The 27,246-nt window shown below is 35.0% G+C and overlaps 1 long non-coding RNA gene across 2 annotated transcripts; it reads right to left on the bottom strand.

Moving 5' to 3' along the window:
- Positions 1-3,100: 3,100 nt before the first annotated feature.
- On the bottom strand, positions 3,101-26,509 carry LOC117208988. Of its 2 annotated transcripts, none has more exons than XR_004487818.1 (3): positions 25,757-26,509; positions 12,042-12,628; positions 3,101-5,761 (listed from the first exon to the last, which is right to left on the bottom strand). It is a non-coding gene; the product is annotated as an uncharacterized LOC117208988 (long non-coding RNA). The 2 variants fall into 2 exon arrangements; XR_004487820.1 differs by lacking the exon at positions 3,101-5,761 and having other exon boundaries at positions 10,870-12,388; positions 12,488-12,628; positions 25,757-26,507.
- Between the last annotated feature and the right edge of the window lie 737 nt (positions 26,510-27,246).

The raw sequence follows: 27,246 nt of genomic DNA, 5'->3' as shown, positions 1-27,246 counted from the left end.
GATACTTAGAACGACGACGAGGACATGGATGATACATGCAAGCATGAAAGTTGACGTAACAATTTGTTAAGTTATAATATCGCTGTTACTTTGAAGGCAACCTGTTTCGATCGTTCGCGGAGAGACGCGATCGCGAGATAGCACGTCAACGAGAGTTGTAAGTTCTCGTTACGATTAAATAATCGACGCCACGAACTGATCGATTCCCTTATTTCGATTGGGATAATAAGGGTAGTTCAATGAATTCCACAGAATTAACACAAATGAATTAACGTTTATTTTAACAAATTATCAACTAGGAAGACATAAAGAGAACAACAAAAAGAAATGTAACTGCGTTTTGCTTGATAAGTAATGCGCGATATATGAGATGTGTTGACGGTTCGGCTTCGATTTTTTCCGTTTTTTCTGGAAGGCGACCCCCACTACGTTCGGATCACGCCACATTCTTTTACGCGAGGTAAAATAACGGCCACGAGTCGACGTTTCTGGAGATCGCCCTGCTTAATGAACCATGCGCTTGCCACTACAATGTTTGTTTGCCGGGCAGCCGCGACGATCCGTCTGCGACATTATAGTGCCGCGATCGACAGTTAAGAATATGATCTATGGTAAGCCGCATGGCGTAATACAACCAATGGTTGGAAAAATCTCGGTTTTACTTAAACGTTCGAGCGATATTTCGAGTAGGACAACCGGTTCACATTTATTCGAACGTAAGCAATTTGAGTCGTAGTTCACGCTAATGTTTCTAACGATCTTTGGTAGTATTTTATAGGTTGTTACATTTCTCTGTACTTTATACCTACGGTGGTAGTATGAAGTGATAAAAACAGGACAAAGACATTTTTACGGTGTCCGACTTTCCAATTATGTTGAGGGTGCGTATGCAAATTCGTTGATTAAAGCTTCGTAAATAAAGTTGTCTGATACGAAGGCAAATTACGAAAGTGGTTAGAGTTCTAAGGTGTAATTAAGACGTAATGTTTAGCTGTACGGAGGGAACATATCTTTGAGAAGGTAATATTATATATTATGTATTACTATATTAGTAACTTTTGCAATACTGCATTTATTAACGAGTTGAAATTACATTTTAGAAATCGATTCTTTTATATTCATGGAAGTCATAGTGAAAATCAATCGCACAAAATTTTATAACGCGCGATGAAGTCGACTAAAGATGCTTCATCGATGTATACTTAAAAAGAATCTTTAAATTCTCAAGTTAACAACATTCCGTATTTACACAAGTATCGATTATTAAATTGCAAAGTGATGTAACTTGTAATTAGGAATTATGCAACCGGTAGTAAACGTTTCCAAGCTAGGAATTTAAAAAATCTGTCACTTTCACATCCAAGAATTGCAGTAAAAAGAATACAAATATTACCTAACTATACCGATGAAAAATGATTTCCTCGACTATAAATTTGCCAAATCTGTTTCAATCCATTTATCAGTGAGATCTACGCAATTGTAATAACTAAGAAAATCATCGTTTCACTTTCTGTCGTGCTTTTCACCATTAAAAAACTAAATTTCACCTTGTTTCCCTTAACAGACTCTCTCTACTTAAATATCATTATCTGCAAATTATTTTAACGATCTAATCGTTATTTGTATTAAAATATATCAAGGAAATTGTACTTCCTTGTGCTTAGTTAATTATATTATAATTAACGCTGTGTTTAAAAGGAAGGAGGAAAGGGAAATCCCTCGGTAACGTGCTAAGATCACGAAAAAGTCGCAGCTGCCGCTTCTTTATCTTCGCAACACTTAACAGAGAGTAGCATGACATTTAACTCAGAGTAACAAAGCGGAGGAACAAAAAAGTAACGTTAATTTTACCGGATAGCCGGTAGCCCCCGCATTTGCAACCTGTCGCGATAGAAGCTCCTTATCTGAGGCAGGTGCGCGTCTCTGAGAAAATGTAGACGCCAGTATAATAACTTCAACACAGCACGTTCCAATGTGTGCGGACCGTTTCCTTTTCGCTGCATTAGCTGGACGAATCGCTTTTACAATTATTATTCTTTACGCAACGAGACTCGAGAAAGCGAAAAAGCAAATGTTACATAACTAATTTGATGAAAAAGTTATTACCTTAATGATAAATTTTTCAAACTCATCCACTTACCAGTCCGATCTTTACAATTGTAATATAAAGTAACAAACTTATCATTTCAGTTTCTATCACATTCTTTAGCATTGTAAACATAAATTTCATACTTTCTCCTTTCACAAATATATTATTTCAATACTTTGACGTTGATTTAATGTTTCTTCGTTTTAACCGAGACACTATCAGAATTTCTATTTTTATTTTTTCGTATGTTTTCTAGGACCATGTCATTTCCATCCAAATTCAACGTATTGGTTAAACTTTTGTATAATTATTCCCGTGTTATTCAAATTATCCGTTATTAGTGTAAGAATAATCATACTTTTGGAAAGATAGTACGTATATTCGGATTAATGTATCTGATTATAATATGCATCACTATCCCTAAGAAAATATTCATAGATCTTGTTCATGGACTTGTTTAGAAGCAGAGAGAATAATTATGTGATTAATTCATCGAATGTGAATCATCGCTATAGTTTATATAATGATAATGAACAAGGCAAACCCTTAGTCGATTAATGTAATACGATTCCTGTTCGATCAATGTAATACGATTTGCATGACTAATAATCGTTATAGTAATTAGATGAAATTTTTAATTAATTTGTAAAATAATTGGAAGATGTTCCTTTAGTTATGGTATATTCCGCTGTTATTATTATATCATAGATATTTAGAAGGAAAAAAGTTAAGCTTTCTTACATTAGATTCTAAGAAAAACTGGATTTCTATCTTTTACAAGAAATATAAAATGTTCGTTACAGTCTTGCTTGTCTTCCTTTAGAATATATTATCTCCAAAGTTACAACGCTTCCGAATATAACTATGATGTACTATGGTATTTATTTCTTTTTCTCGAATTCTTCCTTCACGTCTACTTTATAATATTTTAAAAAATAAAAAATTCGATGAGAAAGATAAAGGAGGAAGGGACAATAGAAATGTAGAAGACTTTAATCAAATATATTGTAATCTCTTTATTTATTTTATTTTATTTCATTTACATTTTATGTGTTTCATTGTATTACTAATATTCCATATTGTATGCATACGTATCTTTGCATCGTACCTGAAAATTTTGAGATCATTTTATCCATTGGTCATCCACTCCTACAAAATATAATTTTCCATAATTTTACTTTCATTCGTATTTATTACACATCTAACTAACGGTAGTGAGTTGTTTATGTACAGATTCCAACTTAATAATTTACAATTCAGAAGTTGCAAGTACTTTGTTCTTTTTAAATAAATCTGCATTAAAAATTGCTTTTAAACAAAATTGATTAATACATAAATTACAATTTTGCAAAAGTAATCGAGTCTATTATTTCCTGAAAGGTTTCTCTAAATTTGCTTGTTATACTAAAAGCATTTTAGACAAACGATTCTTCTTATATATAAAGAAAAAAGAAATTACGATTAATGTATAAAAATATAAATTCCAGCGCTGAACGACAGCGACATTAAATCTCATAACTATTTCCAATAATTCTATAAATCTAATCCAATAACGCGTTAACGATAAATATCATTATTTTCCTCGCAATATATTTTTCTGAATTCTTCTATCAATTCAGTGCTTCAAACGAGTTAATTTCATTTCTAAATACCTCTTGCGTTTGAGAAAGTTTATGAGAAGAGCAAAGTAATTTATCGATCATTGACGTTGTGAAAGGATCGTAAACTTCCTTCCTTCATTAACGCTTCCATATATGATTTTTTATCAATTTAACCGATATCTCTTTTAAACTGATCCTACGTAACATTGATCGTTTTGCTGCTTATCGACATTTAAAGAAAACACTGATAAAAATTAGTTTAGATAGAATTAGTACTAATTTAGCCACAGACTAAGTACGATTATCGCCTAGCAATTTTCTATTTCCGCTTCGTGTAAATATTGACATTTTTCTACTGTGGAAATCGATAGTAAATAAAAAAATAAAATAATTTTCTGCAACAACGAAGAAAAGTTGTACCATTTAATTCACCGTCAGAGAAATATATCTCTATACGATTAAAAAAAACCATATTGTTAAGATTATTATGAAATTCTCAATTCAAAAATGTTAATTAATCGCCTTTGCTCTTCAGCTTAATTTCTAGTTTTTATTGTTTTACTTATTATTCTCTCCAACCATTCTTTATCATTTTCATTTTTAACTTCTATTATCTCAATTGTATATTTTTGTTCTTATTGTTCCTTCTTAAACGCGTCTCTCCCTTTGACCAAAGATACAAAATACGTTACTCGATCTACGAATGTAAATGCAAAACGGTTTTTGTTCGAAAGTAAACGGAGCAAATCGTCGTTGAGATGGTTTCGTGCGTCTCATTCGCAACACTACGAAGATGTAGTTAATCTTCGATCGACAACAGAAACGACACGCTCGACGGTGCAACCGTAGATGCATCGAGCGAAGTGAATCTTCTCCAATGCATCTACTTTCACCGATTAAAATGAACAACACGCTCGAACGATTCTCCAGGCAACCATCCTCTTCGATATTCCTCCTAGAATCGATATTCGATCGAGTGGCCACCTAGCTACCTGTCTTTTCGTGTCGCAAGATCTCTCGTGATTGACACGATTGTTAAGATCATTAGGAGTCGGTATAATAGAGCTGCATGTTCGATATTGTAAAATGCTTCGTTGCAAAACGATTTTCGTCACCTTTTGCTCGTCTTCTTTAGAGTTTGCTAATGGATTTGGAATTTGATTGAATCGAGATGGTAGGGCTTTGTAATTGTTTGAAAATGAAAATAAAGGGTGTTATAAATTATTATACATTTGTAATGCTACTCAGAATTGATAGCAAATCTGATTAAAAGGAACCATTAACTTTACGCTACTACACTAAGAATATTTAAGAATATATTTAAGACATTAATATACTAAAAAAATCGAAGAATTCAACAGTCGTTCACCATCAAAATCTGTTAATTGGGACTCCTCGTTATAGATCATTTTACGGACTTTTATACCCACGAAATTAAAGTTAATAAAGACGAATGAATCTCTATTAAGTTGATCTCGGTTCCCGCAATATGATGTGATTTATTTTCCCAGGTTGATGCCACGTAAAAGGTTGGATCCTGACAACGTGAAGTTAACCCTGCTGCAATCTTCGAACATTTATATTTCGGTCTTGCTTTCATCTTAGCAAACAAGAAGAATTTGACTATCGAAAATTATCAAGAAAAAGTAGCAAAGTTAAATAGAGAACTGATCGTATCGAAACCAAATAATCCAAATAACAATATAATTCGTCTTTTCCGTTTAACGAGTTAAGTTGTCCTTTCTCTAAAAAAGAAGAAATATTTGCCAAAGATGGGAACGATTTCGAAAATAATTAGAAATTATTATCGGTATGATTGATCGTCCACGGTGAATCGGTATCCAGCAAGTGATGGCATTGCAAGATCCACGATTATACACTGCACATCTGTGAATTCTTCCAGTGCCAAGACCCGCCAGAACCTTTCCGATGTCCTTGATCTTCGTTTCCTCCTCCGCTTTTCCTCCGTCCGTGCTTGTGCAACATATTTCCCTTTCTCTTTCTTCTTATTTTACGCTCGCAGCACGTGCTTGTCGATGTCGTGAACCGTTTCTCGAGTAAATCGTTCGATCTTGAACAGAACCGTTCCTACGTCGTTATCGTATTAGAACCGTTAAGTAATTTATAATGAGACAAAAAGTACATTAATTTACGTCGTTAGCTCTGCGCTCACTTTCCTCGATATCAATCTTTCTGCAGTCGGATTAAGGTAGTTAAAAATTGTGAAAATATTTTTTCTATTGTCTTATTAGAGAAATACTCTGGATATTAGCGTAGAGTGATTACCGTATCTTGCGAAGTAATTACAAAGTAATTCTGTCGGGTAGAGATGGATGATAATACTCTTTAGTACGGTGTCAGAATGATAAATTACGTTGAATTGTTGGATTCTGTGTGTATCAACATCGTAGGATTGTTTCATTTTTTATAATAATTTAGTAGTTAATCTACGAAGTAGAAATAAAAAGAAACGTATGATTATAGTCTTTCGTTCCATAAAATTGAAAAAATGAATTACGTTGAAATACTGGAGATCCTATACAGATTAATGTAACATAAGATACACGCCCATTTTATACGACAATTTTAAAGTGGTGAAATAATTTTACAAAATGAAGATAAATCAAAATATGATATTTTTCGTTTCTTTCGTGCTGCAAGATCGACATGATGAATCGTATTAAATTGTAAAAATCCTTCGTGGTATATACTTTCTATAATAATTTGCCAATCATTCTATAGAAGATAATACAAATATACTTGAAGACAATGCCCGTACGAATCACGAATTTCCTATGATTTACACAAGATAGAAGTTTCAAAAATAGTCAACAAATTTTCTATAAAAAATCTTCAACCAAAATAGAATTTCCAATACATGAACTTATATAACCATCATTCCTTTATCCGTAAAAAAAATTCCAATGGAAGAAACGAAAAAACCATCCAATTTCACACCGCTAACGCTGATCCATCAAAATTCGAGCAGGTAAACGAAAGTAGATCGTTTCGAACCGCGACGGCAACAGCGTCGAGATTTTACGAAACGAATTCGATAGAAAGCATTTTTTTGCTACGTGGGCGACGAGATTTCACAAGGGATTTGCGAAACGCGTTGACCTGCAGCAACGGTCGGTGAATGATTTACTAGCCGAGGATCAAATCGATTGCGAATTGAAAGTCCAATGAGCTGATTCTGTTAGGATTTCGCGAGACCGATCTTTATCGAATTGGCAGAAATGGTAATCTTCGGTTATACGCCAAACAGTGAGTCAAATCGTATTACGCATACGTTGAATCGCTGGTCGAAAAATAAGTATAACTCTATTTCGTTGTGAAAAATGTTTAAAGATTAATGCTACGCGTATTTAGCGCGGAATGAGTTAAAAATAATATTCCCTCTTCCTATCAAAATTATCATCGTGTTTGTTCCACATGTGAAATTTGCGAAAAGATATTTGGTACGAGTAATTATGGAAAGAACGATTGATTTATGTGATTATTAATGAAATTTCTAAGATTGAAAATATGGAAGGAATTTGTTTTATCAGATAATTTTGTTTGTAACTAATTTTATAATTTGTGAACTAAAATTCGAATTAATTACGATAATTTGATTAATTTTCCATTGATTCGGTCAAGGAGAATTCTTCTGAGAAATCTTCCAATGCAGTATAATTTCTTTTAACAATTAACCAAGGCTCCTTGGTGATTATAAAGTCGTAACTAATTAAATGAACATTTCGATAAGAAAATATATATAAAAATGAATTTAATAAGCGTTTAATTCTGAATACAACTAGCATCCATATCGAAACACAATTATGAGAACAAGCAAAGGAAGTAAAAAATTAGAACTTTGGCGATCTTATCATGATCATAATCCGTGATAAATTTACTCCATTTCAAACACACAAGGATCGCGTTAAAATTACATACATCTAATAGTTGCTTCCAAGTAACTGCAACGTAAGACCTGTTAAGGCTGTATTAAGGTAATCCGTAAAAAATGCAAACAACAGCCGCGTAAAGTCAGTATAGCCATTTGAACGTATTAAATTACTATAAGCTTAACACTCAAGTGGTATTATTTGTTCATTGATGACGATGGCAATTCGTTCGTATTAGAATCAGGTTACATAATATGTAACTTAATATGTATATTGAATTTTACGTTGGAAAGAAAAATTAAATGAAATAAAAATATTTGTTTTACATTTGGAACATAAAACGATAAAGTTATGTCACAATTAAACCGACTCGTTATGTTCAATCTGCTGCTACGATTCAAAGATATCAATTAGTTAAAGACATATATTTTTATTTGCAAACATAGGTCAGCAAAGCTAAATAATAATGTAACATTAGATGGTATATGAAATTCCAAATGCAAAGATATTCACATGGGAATCATTCATTCCCTATAAAATAAAATTTTATCAATTACCATATTACAATAAGTGGACACTAGGATCAAATTCAAATTATATAGAATTAAATATCGATCCAATATTAACTCGCATTTCAATGATATTCTCTTGAAAGCCATTCATACCCTACAAAAAAAATTTCCAATTACTACTGCAATAAATCGATAGAATCGAATTCAAATTATGCAAAACTAAATAATAATCGGATGTTAAATCAATGCAGATGGAACTTGTACGTTATACTCATGAAAATCATCGATTAATGATAAAACAGAATCTTACCAGTTACCCTATCGCTATAGATTAATAAAATCGAAGTTGAATTATACAAAATCATCTAATAATTCTGTATTACGATATACAAATCATTAATTTTCTATCGAATAAAATTTTACCAAATAACGTACTGCTACAAATCGATAGAATCGTACTGAAATTATGCAAAACCAAATAACAATCCAATATTCGATTAAACAACATCGAAATTTAGATAAAATTATACAAAATAATAAAATTAGATTTTATCGATATTAATACAATGAAAATCTGAAATTCAACGATATTCTCGCGGAAACCATTTACTTTCCGTAAAGTAAAATTCTAATAATTACTCCACCGCTATATAAATTAGTGGAATCGAGTTAGAATTACGCAAAACTAATTTCGGTCGGATCGAATAGAGAATAGCCGGCGAACAAGCGGCGGGTGAGGTCTGTATCATGATCGAGCCACAATCGACGCAATTATCACGGCTGCGCAAAAAGCTGACCGCAATGGCGAGGTCGTTTATAGTGCATGACGAACGACAATAACGATTCCGTGATAGAGTCGCCAGAAGTTTTCCGGCCGCAGCTGTAAAACTCTTTCGTTTCCTGTTCGACATCGAATCGAACCGTCGCGCCACTCTTTTTCCTTTCTTTGCTCCACCCTGCATTTTCTTTTCTTCCCTGTCCCTTTCTTTTTTCTCGTTGACTCGTCGAAATGATTTCGTCACGATTCCCAACCGCGATAAACCGAAACGAAATGGTTCACGTTGCGATATCGATGGCGTGCAAGCGTTGCGAGGATTATCGCCGTGAATCGACGAAAAACACAATGAGCGAAGAAAATGCATCGTCTCGCCTTGCCAACTTGGGAAACTTATCGCGCTTAATAGACAGACGTAAAAGAAGTTTTCTAAGAAGCGTAAAACGAGATATCTCCAAAGTAGAATGTATCGCAGCGATTTATTTACGTGAAGCTTTAGACTATTGATTCAGATCGATTAATTAAAAATGCGAAGGTGGTTTCATACTTTGTTAATTAACTTGAAATTTTTGATATTATCTGCTATTAAATAAACTCACCGGACGTATAGTAGTTTTAATGTAATTTGTTTCAAAGATAAAACGGATATATCGATGATTCTTTTTATGTGTATTAAAAACGATTCAAAAATACCAATTAAGTGTATAAAAAATCACTTAAAACGATAAATACTGAAGCAGGATAAAAATGTTTAATATAGAATTAATATAATTTTGTTTCCCAGAAAGTTTTTAGAATTACTTTAAAATTTGTTTATAATACTAGTGGAATACGAGAAAAATAAATTATGTTTCATTCTTGCTTGAAGGAACAATTTCAAACGTCTTCGAACCACGTGTTATGCATTCCATGCATTCTTAACCACCCCTCTATCTCCGTCGTTCTTTTCATGTGCGATTCCATCAATTCGCAAATTCCATGAAATCATCTACATAACGATATTTCAATTAATAAAGTATTAGAAATTTGTTACTTTGGATATAATTAGTACATCAGAAATAAAATTAAATTGAAAAACATGAAGAAAGTAATAAAAAAAAAGAAAAAACTTATGAAACGAAAAGTTCGAAATAATACACGCAATATCAAAATTTTAACGATCAGCCAGCCAAAAATAAAATATCACTTTACATTAAAATCTATTTCAGTATTAACTTGATCGCACCTGAAAACAGTTTTCAGATCAAACCTTCCCATAAAAATTTCTTGACTTTCGACACAAAGAGAAGTACTTCACAAAATGATAAATTTTTCAATCATCGATATTAACACCACCAAAAGCAGAAACAAAAAACAAATGGACTAAAGTAAACCCAAATAAACACCAAATACGATAAATATCATTACCGATATCATAAACCAAAAATCCGAAAAATGAAAAAAGGCTCGAGGCTGTTTCCACAAAATTCAAGAGATCCAATTTCTATGCAATTTTTTCGTCGCGTGTATTCGTAAACGATACTCAATTTTCATTGCATATAAAAAAGTAACTATACGATTCTAACGAAATATAATTTTTCGGCGAGGAAGCGACGTGTTCAACGTGTACCTGTCCAAGGTAAAACGATCGCGTGAACGAAATGAAGAACGACGCACGGGCCGAACGCGGCACACGAACTGAACACGAAAAACCGACTGGACCCCCTCGTGAAACTTCGGTACCGGTCGCCTGGTGTCGTTTCAACGTATGCAGCGTTCCATTCGGTTCCGCTCGGTTCCGTTCAGTTCCACGGAAACCACGATACTGATGGGCATCGAGCTTCTCCTGCGCGCTTCCCTCTTTTTCGCCCCCATTAATATACTCTCTCTTTACCTACGTTTCTCCCCTCGATTCGACCACGTCTTCTTTGACCTTGTTTTTTCCCTTCTTTCTTTTTCTTCCGTATTAAATTTTTTTTTATTTTTTTTCTGTTATAACAAAATTTCTTTTTAAATTCTTGCGTGCGTAGCTGTTATTTATAATAATCCTTTTAATAAATTTCAGGTTTTTAAATATTTCTCAGTGACTATTTGGAACAATTTTGCTAAAGATTTTATCAATTTTTTTCCATGTTTGTCCAGCATAGCTGAAATTCTTCTTTCATTTGTAAGTTATGCGCGAATCGAATTTGACGCGAGGAATTTTGTACTGAAATGTTTGTCTTTTTTTGATATTTTTCTTCTTAATTTCATACTCTGAAATTTACTTTACGGGTGTATATCCTTCCTTAGTTTACCGTCTTAGTGTCCATTTAATTACTCGGTTAGTCTTTGTTTCCTTAAAAGAGTTACTCCTCGCGACATGCTTTAATTTACAATAGGATAAATTTCTTTTGTTCTTCGTTTAGTTTTTTGTAAAAAAAGAACGCGATCCTTTATCGTTTTCGATGTTTTACGATCAAATTATTCTTTCCACTATAATCCGTTTTACCTTCTACCACAAACTTTCAACCACATTTTCAATATTCTCCCCTTTATGTTCTTTCTCCTGTAATTCTTAATTCCAGCCCACTTTCTACTTCATTTACAAGATCTTACCCTGAAACTTTCCCTCGATATTACACCCTTACTTCGTCATCAATATCATCTTACCGCTGAATACTTCATCTATCTCATCAATCTACCTCTGCGTTTCTTTCTTTTTTAGATACTCTACCACAGAATTGTCACCCCCATTAAACACTAGCAAACATAATCTAACGAACCTAAACACCTCTCTCTCCTCTTCGTCCCTCCAATTTCCCCTTTACCACAATCTTACAAAGAAACATTTCCCTAACCAACTTCTAACTATTAGTATCATCAAACGTAATCCAACTAACCAATTTAAACACCTGGCTTCCTTCTTCGTCCCTCCAGTTTTCCCTCTACCACAATTTTAGCGACATTCTCCAAACCAACCACTAACCATTATTACTACCAAGCATAATTCAACTAACCAATCTAGCTACCTCGTTTCCTTCTTCGTCCCTCCAATTTCCTCTTTATCACAATTTTATAAAGCGACATTCTCAACGAACCTCTGACCGTTATTACGAATATAACTTCATCATGCCGTATCCTCGTCGTATCCACGAATTACTCGACCTTACCGCGACTCTTCCCTTTTTTTTTCCCTCGTCTCGTTTCTCTCACCTGTCTTCACTCCGTCTCTTCCTCTCTTCCCTCCATCGGTTTCCTGTTTCGCACGACTTTCGGCCGCCAACGACTGACCGAGACTACCAAGCCGCCGCGCGAGCAAGCGTGTCCGCGGGGGTGGCCGTTCGCCGCGACTGCGCCCCTTTTTTCGCCACGACCACCCCCTCCAGCTACCCTCTCGGGCATCGCAGCTCGTACGCGACAACACCGTACACATTCTCCGAACGGGACTAATTTCCTCGTGTTTTTTTTTCCCTCCTCGACCGTACGGTAATTTGTCGCGTCGTTGCTGTTGCGAAATTGTTTGCAATCGACCGCCCCTTGGTGGACGCTTCTCCGCTTTCCTCAAGAAAAGAAAAAAAAAAAAGAAAGCCTCAGGAGTGTTGGAATAACTCGATGATGGATGATCTTTCGGTTTGGATTAGCACAATTTTCAGTTTTACCCTGGAATTTTGTTCGAGTTTGACTCGTGTCTGTTTGTAGGATTTGCGTTAACGTTTGCTGTTGGAGGTAGCGTTAGAAGATTCGTAGTGTAGTTTTTGTTGTATTTCACCGGCTCTTCGTGGACACGTCTCTGCTCTTCTCTGGAAAAAACGAGAGTTCGAGGTGTTTTGAAATAATACGACGATGAATCTTTTGACTTGGGTTAGAGTATTTTCGACTTTATTCTCGAGCTTTATGAGAGTTCGGCTCGTATCTGTTCGAAGGGCTTTGTATTTAACTTTGTTGTAGCATTAGACGGTTTATAGTATTGTTTGTATTGGTCCTGAGTATCGGCGGTGTCATTAGGAATGAGAATATTTATAGGATCATAAGGTTAAGAATTCTAAGAAAAATAAGTAGAAGACAAACAGAATATACGATATATAATCACGAAAATAAATAGAAGTGTCAAGTATTGTAATATTCAAAGAAGAATTAGACTCTACTTAAGAATTTCGTGGAGAAGAGCAAAGACTGGAAAATCTCCCCATTTCGTAGAAACGGTCTCCGTGTGTTTTATAATATCTCGTTGAAAGAATGGCTTGATAATTTTTATAAAAACGACGCAGGTAAATTAATCTAGAGAGGAAAATGAAGTCACGCAGGAAGGTAGTCGCTGTGTTAAAACATTAATCGTCTATACTGTGTGAATACCTGAAGAAAATGGCGAAATTTTTAAACGACAAAGGCACGTTATTTCGTAATTACCAATGATATCTACATAAGCTTTATTTAAGATTCAAATTTATCACCGTCCACTAAAGTCATTTGACACCTTTTTCCGGAAAGCTCTAAATAAATTATCCAACTCCTATCGCACTGCTTTTATCAACTTAGATTCTTTTTATTCGTTTCGTTATTCATATTTTCTCTACTGTACGATTATTTATAGAATAATATGACGAGCCAAAAATCTCAGTGATATAAGTCAAGATTCTAGTCACGTATTTGAGCTCTTAAAAATAGCATCCTCTTAGTTTCATAATTAGGTAAGTTATAATTTTATTCTCTTTCGCAATACGAGGTAATATAGCGAATTTTTATAAAGATAAACGAGGAACATTGTTTTATAAACTATAATAAATGAACTGATTTATATCACTATGATTTTCATTCCATATAATATTATCAAAATACTAATATTTTCTTAAAATTAGAAATTCTCGAATCTGTCATCGTTAGATACCAAAAAGAACATACGTGAAAAACAAATCAACAACACAAGTTTCTAAAAGTAGCTTATAATATGATACAAATACCAGCGTTACCTATAAAATTTCAATAAAACAACTTTTCAACTCAGTTGTTCAAACTTTGCCCAATGGAATATCAAACAATCTCTCTTTATTTTTATTCCGACTTCTTCTTCTTCTTCTTCTTCTTCTGCTTCAAAACACAAAACTTCCAAATGATTTATATAAAAATTACCATAAGATTACCATAAGAAAAATTCTTTGTCGCATTATTTACCAAACCAAAGCTTCGTTGCCCGCGGCAAAAATACTCTAACGACCACAAAACGATAAAGAACGACGAACGTAGAACAACGAAGTAGCAAACACGGTTGCCATAAAAATTCAGCGAACGCCATTTGCATATTGCGAAAATTCTACTTCGGTGTTAGATGGAATCCGTGTTCGTCGAAAAACGAATCATGCAGGTACGTGGTTTGGCCAACCGGAGAATCGCTAGAAATTGAAATGAGCGCGAAGAAAAGAAACGGGCAATTCGGGTCGAGAAAACTGGAACGTCCACGTTCCTCCCACGCGTCTCTATCCGCGATCGATAGTAACACGTCGCTCGGACTACACTGTTGGCATAATCAATACGGACTGATATATCTGTAATAGGAGCGAAAGACAGCCGGCTAGCAAATGGTAACAAAAAAAAATCCGAGGGGGAGAAGAGAAATAGCGATGATAGATCGTTGACGGACGAGCACACGATATAACTTGTCATTCGAGGAAGGGCTGACTAGCCGCAAAAATTGCGTGCATCCTGGGACAATGCTTATTCGTGTTGTTTTCCCTCGTGTGGTTGCCTGTACGAGTCTGTTCCTCGTTGCTTTATTTGAATAGAAGGTAGTTTTATAAGACGTACGTGATATTTTCCACTGTGATCGTAGATTTCTCGAATTGATTCTTTTTTAGTATTTTCGATACGAAAATGGTAAAAATAGTAGAGGATTTATATCGCGTTTGGTAGATAAAAGGTAAGACATGTAGAGCATGTGAATTGTGATTGAGATTGAGAGACGTTAAATTAATAAAAATTATAGTCTTTAATATAATAAGTAATAGAAAATGATGAATATGGCGAATCCAATAAGCAAAGTAACACGCGCGCGGAATTATTAAATTGTAATTGAATTTTTAAAAAGGATTGCAAAGATGATAGGAATACTATGAACCAATTAGATTCGATAGAATTACTTTAATCAAATAAATGTTCGAACTTTCGCGTGTTTGTGATATCAACGTGAAAGTTTAAGATTTATAATGAATGGAAAATATCAACGTTACAATAAATCTTTAGATATCAGGTAGTTTATTTTTTCAGTTGCGATACATTCCGATGTTACGTGGATAAACGCGATTAATACGTTCAATTCGAATTGGCTTTAATTAAGCTTTCAACAAAACGTAATCAGAGCATCACTTTTACGAGTATATCAAAATTTCTATAATTCGTAGAAGAATTCTACAATAATTAGTTATCTTGTCTTTAATTCGTTGTACGTACAGTATGAAGGGAATTTAATTAAAATTAATTACTTCGTCTCGTTACAAGCACTGAAAGAGCGGTAAATTTGTTCATTTTCAAAGCCTATAAACTCCAATCTCCTTTCAGAAAATATTCATTTTTGTTCGCACGTTTGCATAGCACTTTATTGCGAGTGAAGGTTAAAAATTTAAAAGTTCAAGTTTCCAAGCAACCATCGACTGACGATAAGTTTTACCGACTACAGGTAGATTCATAAGTAGTTTCGTGTTTCTTATAATGAATGTCGATTGTCTCTCGTCTATGTATTTACGTCTTTGTAAAATATTATAAAAGTAGTATTATAAGTGAGACTGATTATGAACTTCGTAAGTAACGAATAAGTATTGTCTCATAAAATATTATCGACTTATCCTTCACTACGCTTTTAATACCAAAATCGATATGTGTCTAAAAAGAAAAAACTAAAATACAGAAGTTATCAATTACATCTTTTAATTTAAGGTGTAACGTTAATTTGTGTAACTTAATATTTCAAACAAAGTAAGGATTTGAACGACTAATAATTAATAACAAATTCTCTTTTAACGTTATACTAATTAAATATGAACTGTATAAATATATAATTAGAATTTTGTGTCATGCAAATTAAACGAAACACTGAAAGAACATTAAAGAACCTGTATATTATCATCAATATAATTAATGTAATTACGTGTTGTTAATTTTCCAACAAAATTCCGTTTTATCCCCAACTTGAACGTCATATACAGAATAAATTAATTTATATTATATTGTTTATTACATTATTAATATTAACTTTTCTATTCATATCTTAATATAATCATATTGTAACAATTTATATTATTATATAAATAAACATTATGTACTAATCCAAAATCCAAAATGAATAAAATACATTTGATTTGAATGTAAATCTACATAATGGCAGAAAAGTATTAGCTAGATGCAATAAAGAAAACTAGGAAATTTAAATTATTTCTCAGATTCAGAAACTTGTACTCAATACATCGTTATTTCCTTATATCTCTTACTAAAGTATCAATGATTGTAATGAATATCAACGATTTTAATGAGTATAAATGAGTATAAACGAGTAGTACTTATATTGCCACGTTATAATTAATAATACCATCAATCTTCTAACTAACTATTAGACGTATCTACCTACTGTAATTACGTAGAAACATCAGTGAAAGTATAGTAAGCTCATCTCCAAATTACATCATTAGTCTGTAATCTCATTTGAACGCTACACATGATTTCTCTTCTCCGAGGCATCATCGAACGAGGCACAAAGAGAAGAGGAATTACTAAATAGTCATAACAATTTATTTCGTCTCAATCTCGTGTCAAAGAGTATTGCGCTAATTGAGAAGTTCAAGATAGTAAAGGATGCAAGTTCAAAAAATAATAAAAAACGAATCACTTCGTAGAGAAAGATTCCATGCAGAATGTAACAAACAGAAGCTATATGTACTAGACATTTGTTTAAGTATCATTAACATTTTACCCACGGGGCATAGTATAAAGTACCTATTATACAAATAAATACGTGTAATTAATTTTACACATTGTTTTTACCACTTATTTTTCCTTTTCCTTTCTTTATAGCGTTCGAGTGATAAGTGGATTGTTTCTTGTACTTGTATGATTCATCATTTCAACCCATCAATTCCGTAATACACAGAATATTCGTGTTAGAATAATTAAACCTAACTAATGACAAGCGTGGCTTACTTATTAATCCAATTTCACGGCTGTCAATTTAGCTTTGTTTAAACAAGACAAAGAACACCGCAATATCACGTGCAAATAATATTGCAATCAGTCGCAAGTTGTTATTGTATAGCACGTATTCGCGTATGCACGCGTGGAATAATCGCTAACCAACTTGCGTGCCTTTACAATGTAACAGCCTTATGTATTCATAAAGTGCATCAATTATTCATCAGGCTTGGAGCTGAATGGGCCACGAGAAGAAAATCGCTAAATTTCCTTGCTTTCTCAGGCTTACTTGTTAGCTATGTTTAAAGAAATGCGAGACGCGAGATGATCCATCGTCGATTATGTAACTTTTTTGCAATTATTACAAGCTCAATTACGATGTTGGAACACGGAAGAGGTGTACGGATCTGATGAATAACGCGAAAGGAAGCAAATATAGATACTTATACGCAGGTATACACACGCGTAACAACTTATGCGTATAAATCCGATCGCAACGGGTTCCGTATTACGAGAGAATTAGAATTAGAACAGATCTGCAATTATAGAAAGTATCTAATTATAGAAACGTTAAATGATAGAATAGTATCCAATGTGATGTTCGTTTTCAAGTGTTTTGTTGGGAAAGGGTTGGTCAAGGAATAGCTTTCTCTGCTCGATGAAGATATTAATTACTAATTTATTAGTAAGAGAAACAAGTAGTTTAAGAAGAATTTACGAAACTACTTAAAGAAAAAGTGTTTGAAATAAACGCTGCACATACTGCTTTATAATATGTTAATTCTCTGAAGATAAAACATCTTCCCATCCTTCCCAATTTTTTCTTAACATGAATTTTTTAAACAAATTCATAGAAAATAGACCAGATAGTCCTGATGGTTCAGATAGGCCACATAGTTGAGAAATAGACCAAAATACGTCATCCATAAAAGTTAGAAATAATTTCAGTCTAGTCTTACAATGGTCAATTAAACGGAAACTTTGAATAGCACGTTTCGAAGAAATTTTTATTGCCAATTCTGTTAAAACTAGAGCTACCGAAGTGGTCAAAATCGATGGTTGTTTGCCATAAAATCGGTTTTATAAATTTACATCGATCCATTTTAGGGCAGTTGACTGATGTATTTTAAAATACTTGTATTATATAAATTTCTTCGTACACCGTACATTTTAATTTGTTGCTCTTACACTCCACGAATTATATACTTTATATATTTTTAAAATCTTACGCTGTAATAGTTCCAGTGTTAAGAATCCAATCGTTTTGCTCGCAACGACCAAACACAAGACAGCGAAGCACAAAGCGAATCACATTCTGTTATCTACCAAGCCCTGCAACGGATCAAACGACTTCCATTCTCTCAGCGGAATTAAATCGAATCAAGAATAAAGGGTAAGGAAGAGACGGAGCGTTGATTTACTCGGTTCTCTTGGTGCCAACAGAGACTTTATCTTTATCGTTGGTTCGCACGGTCTGTAACGGTGCTGAATTCCCTTGGGATCAGTCGTCGTGGCACAAGTGTAGGATGCAAATTCGCCCGACGAACCCTTGGAATTCGACGACGCTTCCGCTGTTTTGATCGCGGTTCACCGAGAATTCACAGCTACGATCACGTCGCATTTACATCTGAATAAGAGCGAAAAGAACCGAGTGAACGCGCTTTCAATTCGTGTGTATTGCGAATTCTACTTGAAAATAGGGTAGAGCATAGGTGAATTTGCTGCTGATTGAGTGGCAAGTTGGATGCGATTTTGATCACGTATTTCAGGATGAGGTTACGGGGTTGTCGCGTTTAAAGGAAGATAGTTTCTGGAGAGGAAATTTGGGATATTTGTGCGTGTTAAATATGTAAAAGATACGTAGTATTTCAAATACGTGTATGTAAAAGTGCAAAATATATCAGCAATATGTTCGGTATAGGGTAAAATTAAAGGGTAGAATAAAGAGATAACAATAAGAAGACGTATTGAGATTCTCAAACCGTTCGTGATAAATTAAAACTTACTTACAAACGCAAAATAGATATTTAACACTAGAAATACCACGCCAGTCGAAACTACTGGTTCTACAATTTTACAAATGTGTCAACCCTCGCTTGGGGATCATGATCCCAGATGGATTAATAATGTACTACATAACATGGAATTCCTTCTGTAAGAAAGTAATAAATCGATAAATATAAAAATATTCCATTACTACGTATTTTTTAAAAACCAGTCATTTTGTCTGGTTTTGATAGAAATAGCTTTGTGTTAACTATCGGTAGTTCTAGTGTCAATGATAATTTAACGCAGATTTTAAGTATTTTCGTGTGTATTATAAACCGTATGAAATATTTAATTTGCGATAGAATATTTAACGATAGATATTTAACAATATCTTTGTAATTATTCCGATATTCTATGGTCTGTTTCTTCATAAGCTGTTTCTTCGAACTTACAATTTGCAGGTAAGATATAATGTTTATCTACTTCTACGTATAATATATATATTAAAAAATCATAAATGTACGACTTGATTAATTAATTATTCTTGATATCGGCTAACCTTCAGAGGAAAAACATTACGAAAGAAAAGACAACGCATTGATCTTCCTATCCCGGTGTTTGCACACAGTCATATTGATCAATCGTCTTCCATATCTAAACAGATATGCGGAGCTTGCGAAATTTCTTTACACAGAATTGCAATAGGTACAGGGACGCACTTGAAATTTCTTTATGTACCTACATATAAGTACACTCGATGGAAAGTAAGCGAGGCAACTAAGGTGGTATTTTGTAAACGTAATTTTATCGACACGAATCGACACACTTAGAAGAATTATCTATTTCACGCTCTCACAAGCATTTTTCAATCATTTCTAAATCAACAGAATGTCATGTTATATGAAATGTCAATTCATCATTTTTTTTTCAACAACTATTTTTATCTTTTTATTTGAAACTGACAATTTTCTCTTTCAAAGATGATTTTAATTTCTTCACATTTTTACATTATACAAACGCATTTTTTCGTAACTCGTTGAAAATCAGATATTTCCTATGTTAGAGCTTAATATTTCTTCATATTTTATAAATATATTACTGTTTCAACAGTTCAAATATCTTCCATTTTAACGCTGGGAAATAGGGTAATCGAAACGAGCGATCATTCGTAATTTTTCATAATTTTATAGATTTACAGCGATGCATTTTGAAAGATTTCAGCGATCTTCTATTAAATTTCTAGATAAACTTATCGATTTGTCTTTTATGTTCTATTACTTGTACATACATATTTTGTATATCCTTTTACACATATTTTCTTCGCATAAATTACGTCCAGATATCATTTTCCATATACACAGAAATTTTCATGTTAAGTTTCTCTTTCATATGAATTTGATACCTACGTGCTTCGATCATCAGCAATGCTGCTATTAAACTCTGTCTAAAATCTTATGCAATCAGCCAGAAACAAACGCTAAAGGACATTGCTCGAGAAAAGGAAAAGGAAATTAGCATACACGATTCAAAGATAGAATGCAAATCCATCGCCGATCGATCTTTCGTACACGATCGATCGTTCCTCCACGATCGACGTGTTCTACATTTAAATACGCATGAAGTGTATTACGAATTACGATTACGAAAGTGTCGCACGTGGAATAGCAGAAAATCACTGCGTGTTCGTTCAACGACGTCCAGAAAAATTTGCGACAGGAGTAGGAAAAAGACAGCAGACAAACCAGAGACAGAAAGTCTATTTGCATAACGAGCCACTGATAAATCAATCTATTCGCGAAGAAAGGAATTGCGAAGTGAAGCGTCGACAGGAATAAACAAGCGTGCAATGTGAAACGTGATTTCGTTTCGAGGCTCGTTTCGATCATTTCTGCGGTGGATTCGTGTTAATTGACGGTGAGATCGTTGACTGAGTATTCAACGAACGGACGTAAATGGGGAGAAAAGCGGCAAGTATCGGCTAGAGCGAAACGGTAACGTCACGAGGTACCGTTATGTACATTATTCGTAATATTAGATTGATATTCGTTTGATATGATAGTGGCGTTTAAGATGAACGATGCTTTGTAATAGCATCGTGGAGATCTGGCAGATGCAATGACGAAGAAATATATCGATGGACCAACTTCTCCAAATTTCCCCATAAATTTGTCCTAAAGAATATGACCTTTTTACCTACGTAATCTCTTTTGTAAAATATGATTTTCCAATAATAACATTCAAACAAGAGTAAAAATCATTTACGATATTTAAACGATATTTATTATAGATCTAAAAACAGTATAGTGACCGATAGTTTTAGTTCTTGAAACTTCATGTAGAAACTTTAGAGCCATTATTTTTTTGGTTCTATATCAATCGCAAAATGTTTTCAGAATCGATTCTTGTATCGATTTTACAATAATGTAAATCTTACGCTCATCGCTTTTTTAACTCTCTTCTATTATCCATTTTTATTGCCCACTCTTATCGCGCACTTGTTTAATAATATGAATTACGATACCTTGTCTAAGCTTTAGACTCGAAGAACAGATTTTACGAAACGATCGGACGAACGATCGTATGTTTTATCAATGTATACTAAAGTTTACGGTAGTTGCTCGGTACACGTGTGAGTACGATTAGCTCGTAACAAACATCGTAAGCTGCTGAACGTAACTTTTCTTCTCGTAAGGGGAAGAGATTCGACCACAAGCGGTTAACAAATAAATGACGAGGCTCGTATTCGATGCGTAGTTGGAGATTTCTCCGATCGAGTCGAGGTGAGCGCGAGCTGAAACTTTTCAACGAAGAGCAAAACGTTTCCGCGTTGCGCGTCTCTCTACGGCAGATGCGTGCGAAAGGAACAACTGAACGCGAAAGTTCGCGTTTTATGACCGTGGCATTACGCCGGCGGCAGCCCGGTTGAAACGTTAACGATCGAAACGTTTTCCTGTCTAAGCGACGATGATTCGACGAGTTTCGTAATCCGAGGGTGAAATGCTCCAGCCACGCACACCATCATCCTCGAGAAAAGTTGAGAAACGTTTGAAACGCGTTCGATTACACTACGTTGGATACAAGTCAAGTTTCTGCCACTCACAAAATCTCAAGTAAATCTTAAAATCTTTTCTAATTCGAGCTTCCAATTTTTCGAACGTTTAATTCGACAAGTCCCGAGATCCTCGAATTAACTTTGTCAAATCCACCCAAATGAATGAACTGTATAAACAGAAGATATTAAACGCAACGCAGAAATTCCAATCCCTTTCTATCATTACCCATTACACGATAATTTTCAACAAAATCTTACAAAATCAAACCATCGTAAAAACCGTCAAACCTCTCACATTCGATCTACAATCTTACACGTATTTCACGAAATAGCAATAGAAAAGGAAAAAAGGAATATCTTTTTGTCTCGTGCTCTCCAAAGTGAACTTCGAAACTTCGCTGTTCAATTTCCCGAAAGTATGCCTATCTACGTACCATTGCATAAAGGCACAGACCTCTGCGTAAAAAGGTACAACGCACCTATCAAGAACAGCTCATATTCGCTATAGCGTATCCGAGAGATCAAGGAGAAGACGTATGATCGCATCTTGGTGGAGCATCTCGAAAAAAACTATCGCGTGCGTTTTAGCCAGCTCGGTGGACGACTCGACTCGCGTTCCTGGACGTTCCGCTTCTTCCTTGTCCGCGCAGAGGCGGCTAGAAAAAGCAAAGTGACGCGCAAGGCAGCGAGATGTATCTTGGGCAAACGCCACCACAAATCACCGCGATCGTTTCGCGAGAACGAGCGGAACCAAGTCCCTCTGGACGTCTTCTTCTTCTTCTTCTTCTTCTTCTTCTTCCTCTTCTTCTTCTTCTTCTTCTTCTTCTTCTTCGACAACGAGGGGAAAAAGAAATAGCCGGAAAAAGAGGGGAAAGTCTGGCGTGGAAAGGCTCGCGAGCACCATTTTCTCGCCTTCGACCAAGAAGCTTAATTGCGCGGATACCGTTTTAACGAAGTTGCGGGGAGAAGTTAATAAACTCTGGCTGAGCAATCAACGCTCATCCATCAGTTATATCGCGCCGTGTAAAACCTTATTGGCGAGTCGTGTTATGGTATACTATATATGCTCGGTGCCTTACTGTCTGCTGTCGTTCACCACAGAGAAACACTCGTTTAAATACTTGAACGCTTTCACCGTAGAACCTGTCGTACGTCCGAGAAATACAAACTATCAAGACTTATAATTATTACGACGAACAATTGGGTATCCTTCTTTTAAAATCTACTGTACAATCCACTACGTCTTAAATGTAAATGCGCGATATATATAAGGTTCAATTCTAGGATAATTCTGAAAATCGAGTTTATTGTGAAAATACTTAAATGAAATACAGAAGTAAACAACAATTAATAACAGTAATAATTAAATAAACAACAGGCAATTAATAACAGTAAACAATAAATAGCAAGTTCTGTGCAATGTCTACCTGAAAATCGAGAATCGATTTTCAACGTCCTGAGCTACCGATCTTTCTCCGTCAATCTTCAATGTTTTAAATAATTACTCTTTCTTCTGTGATCTTGTCTATCTCCGATGTTGGTCTCTGTCCGTCCGTTTGGGAAATGCGTGTCTCTCAAAATGGCTCTGCGTAAAACAAAGAAAGCCGCTCTGTCCGTGAAACAAAAGAAGTCGTGCTGTCCGTAAAACAGAGAAAATATCCTTGTTTATCCGCATTTGAACTCTTAGAGAGTTTACATATATATAGGAGACAATATTTGTTAAGTTTTGCAATATCGTTATTTTAATCGACGGTGAAAGGGTTAAAAGTTGTTTTAAACGACACGAAAGTTTAAGGAAGGCAAATATGGGAACGAAGGTGAATCGCGATTCTCGATGAAAGTCTTAAAACTATGACTCGCAAAGTTGAAGACTTGTATGGCTGGAATTTTCTAATCTGAAATTGAATCGAAGTTGAAACTGGATTCGGACGAACAGGTATTGACGAATGTAATACGAAACAAATCCTTGGAATTCCTTTGTAGGTTCGATAGTAAAGTTGATCCACGTTCGTTTAAAAGATTACAACATTAGTAGTTTGTCGTGTAAAATCTTCCTAATCAAAAATCATCTTCTTTATGTCATATTGCTCGTCCAAAAATTCAGATACGTATACGTAGCTTCACGATTTTGAAACAACCGAAACAATTTTTACAACGTATATATTAACAACGTTAACGAACAGAACTCGTGGAAATGTAAATAGAAATAGAAAATCCCACGAACACATCGATCCTTAATCAGTCAATTTCGCGATTAAATCATATCTTGTAAGAAACGAGTAGCTATGGAAGAACTTTTGAACGACCGTGTACATCCGATTCTTCTGCCGGCGAAACCACAAACAACACCATTCACAATACCTCTCCACTTGAAACCGATCCAGACCACGATGCTCGCAATCGAGGTCATACTCGTCCATAAAAATGGACGCGTTCTCGCGCCACTCCCCTGATTGTTAATCGAAGACGCGATCGAACTACGAAAAACAGAGAAACAAGTGGGCACGTTGGCTTAATTGCCGAGTTAATCTTCGAACAAACCACGGCACGCTGGTACAGTCGATCAACGACAAGAGGTTTCTTATTTTCACGAGGGGTATCGATAATCTTGCACTTCCTACGACGCTGATTACGTTCTTTTCTTCGTTTTCGTTCGCCAGAATGGCGCCGCTCTTCCAACGATTCGCTACGATTCTCTGAATCCTTGTCGTATATCTCGATCGACTTGGAGCGTGCTTATTAACCTCTTTTAATCGCCGATCATTCGTTAAATATCGACGAGAGCGCGAAAGGGGAGACGTAATTCTTAAAATGATTTTTCTGTATCCATTAATCGTCGTAGTATCCATTTCACGATCGTAAAGACGAATTCGTATAAATTCTTATAGCTACGACCTTCCACTTTTTAATCTAATTCTTTAAATTAATAAATCTTAATAAAAAAAAAAGATCTATTACTATACGTGATATGATAATATTTGTATTTCTATCCGCCTTGACTTTTGCACAAGTTCGGAATATCGTTGATCTTCGTAATAAAAATTGAGAATTTCATGGATTCTCCATTAAAAACAAGAAAGACGGATGAAATATCAGTGCAGAAATTGAATTTCATCGAAACAAAACTGCTATATCAGTTTTATAAATTATCGCGTAATGATAGAATCTCGTAGTCATAATCGAGTAACAATATCTCGAAATTGTATTTCCTGATAAAAGCAGCTGCAGTGCTTGCGAAAAGCCTCGGCTCTAATAATTTGATTGTACAAATGAAATAGCTTGAAAGTACTTGAATATGCAAAGTATGAAATTTTGTCATATTCTCAAATCTACTCTGCTTATCATACTTTAACGTTAAATAACTCGACCTAAAGTCCTGCCCAACTTAACGATATAATAATCTACGTTTTGTTAAACATGTATTTAAAAGATATAAGTCCCAGAACTCTACTTAATCCTGTTGTTTTCCTCGGATTCTTATGACACAGAGTATTATATTTTTATAGATACTATTAAAATAAATAATTACTAAATATTTAATTTGATATCCAATATTATTTCACTATTGTCTCTGTACGTTCCATACATTTTACGAATAAAACGTTCCAAAAGAGAAGTAAGAAGAGCAGAACGATTAATGATCGAAGCAACAGCCCTAATAAATTCTCCGTAGCTCCGCAAAATCACCAAAGATCTCAGGGATCCGCAGATTACTCACCACTTTGCAGTTTCTCCAATTCCAACTGCTTCCCACTTCCTCCAATTCCACGTTTCACTTCACAATTCACCTGCCATCGGAAGATTCACCTCCTGTATTTATTATTCTCACTTTCCAACCCCGAGCAACGTCCTCGCTATATTTCGTCGCGCTCGGTCCAGCACGGATTGTCCTAACGAGAACAAAATCGGTGAATAGAGACGCGCGATTAATCAAGCAGAACCCGCGTGCTTTTATCGTGTTCCTCGTGCGGAACTTTATCGTCGCGTTGCAGAGATAATGCCGGGCCGTCTGCACGCCGACACGCTCACAGCGTCCCCGAAGCCCGACGCGCGTTAAATCGTGTAGAAATCCAGGTTGGATGTGCACCGGCCTGAAGCCGCAGAACTCGCGTCCCTGACCTGCTCAACCGGTGGCCTCGATGAATCACGCGACCGGTAGATCTTCGGCAAGACAATCGACGAAAGTTCTCAGTCGGTTGCAGGGTCAGGGCACTCACTTTCGATTATAGCCAAACGCTTTGTTTCTAATTAATTAAATAGATTATTTCGTTGGATTTGGTTAGCAGATTGACCCTTTTTAACGTCGATCGATAGCCAGTTTCCGCGGTGTTCTGTTATTGGCTTTCTTGCTTCTCTAAGGTTTGCAAGCTTCTTATAGCTGAGTTCTAGGAACTCACACAGGGCACTCACGTTCGATCGTAGTTAAACACTTTGCTTTTACTTGGTCAAGAAGATTATTACGTTGGATCAGAATGCCAGATCGATCTTTTATCGCGATTCGATACTCAATTTCTGCAGTATTCTATCGCCTCTTTTGCTTACGAAGCTTCTATACGATTTCCAAGCTTCTTATAGGTTGGTCCTGGAGAGATTCTGTAAAACGCTGTAAGCTTTCGTTACTTGGTTCCGTAAAGTTTGTATAATTGTGCACGCGGACGTTCGTGAACTCTTACAGTTCACTTTTGTAGATTTTGTACAACCTTTTAACTTGATTTTCTTGTTGTTTTCTCAGAATAGCGTAGACTTCCTCGATTTGCTTCTTCTTCGACTTAGGCGTAATTCTCTAGCAGTTTTTAGTACACTTTTATAGATTTTCGTATGTTTTAAGACTTTCTTAATTTACTTTTGGAGCTTTTGTAGAGTACTACAGTTTACTTGCGTAATCTTTGAAACATTTTACGGCAAAATACTGCATACTTTTCTTGCTTGCTCCCTTAATCTTTTACAGATTACAGTAAGCTTCCTTAACTTATCTCTATAGCTTTTGTGAAATTCTCTGAGAATCGTTAGCACGCTTCTGTACCTTTCGTGAAGTTCCGTAAACTTCCTCAACTTGCTTACCTAGCTTTTACAAAGTACTAGGAAGCTTTCTCCGCTGTAGCGTTAACGAAGTTCTCTGAACTTTTACACTTTTCTGTCTTTCTTTCGTCGATCTATTAAATCTTTGATCCTTCTTCACCTTCTACTTTCTTTTTCCTTTCTTCTACT

The sequence above is a fragment of the Bombus bifarius genome, unplaced genomic scaffold (genome assembly GCF_011952205.1).
Source record: "Bombus bifarius isolate JDL3187 unplaced genomic scaffold, Bbif_JDL3187 scf7180000007966, whole genome shotgun sequence".
NCBI lineage: Eukaryota > Metazoa > Arthropoda > Insecta > Hymenoptera > Apidae > Bombus > Bombus bifarius.
The sequence above is the reverse complement of the archived record's forward strand: the minus strand, read 5'-3'. Positions and strand labels throughout refer to the sequence as shown.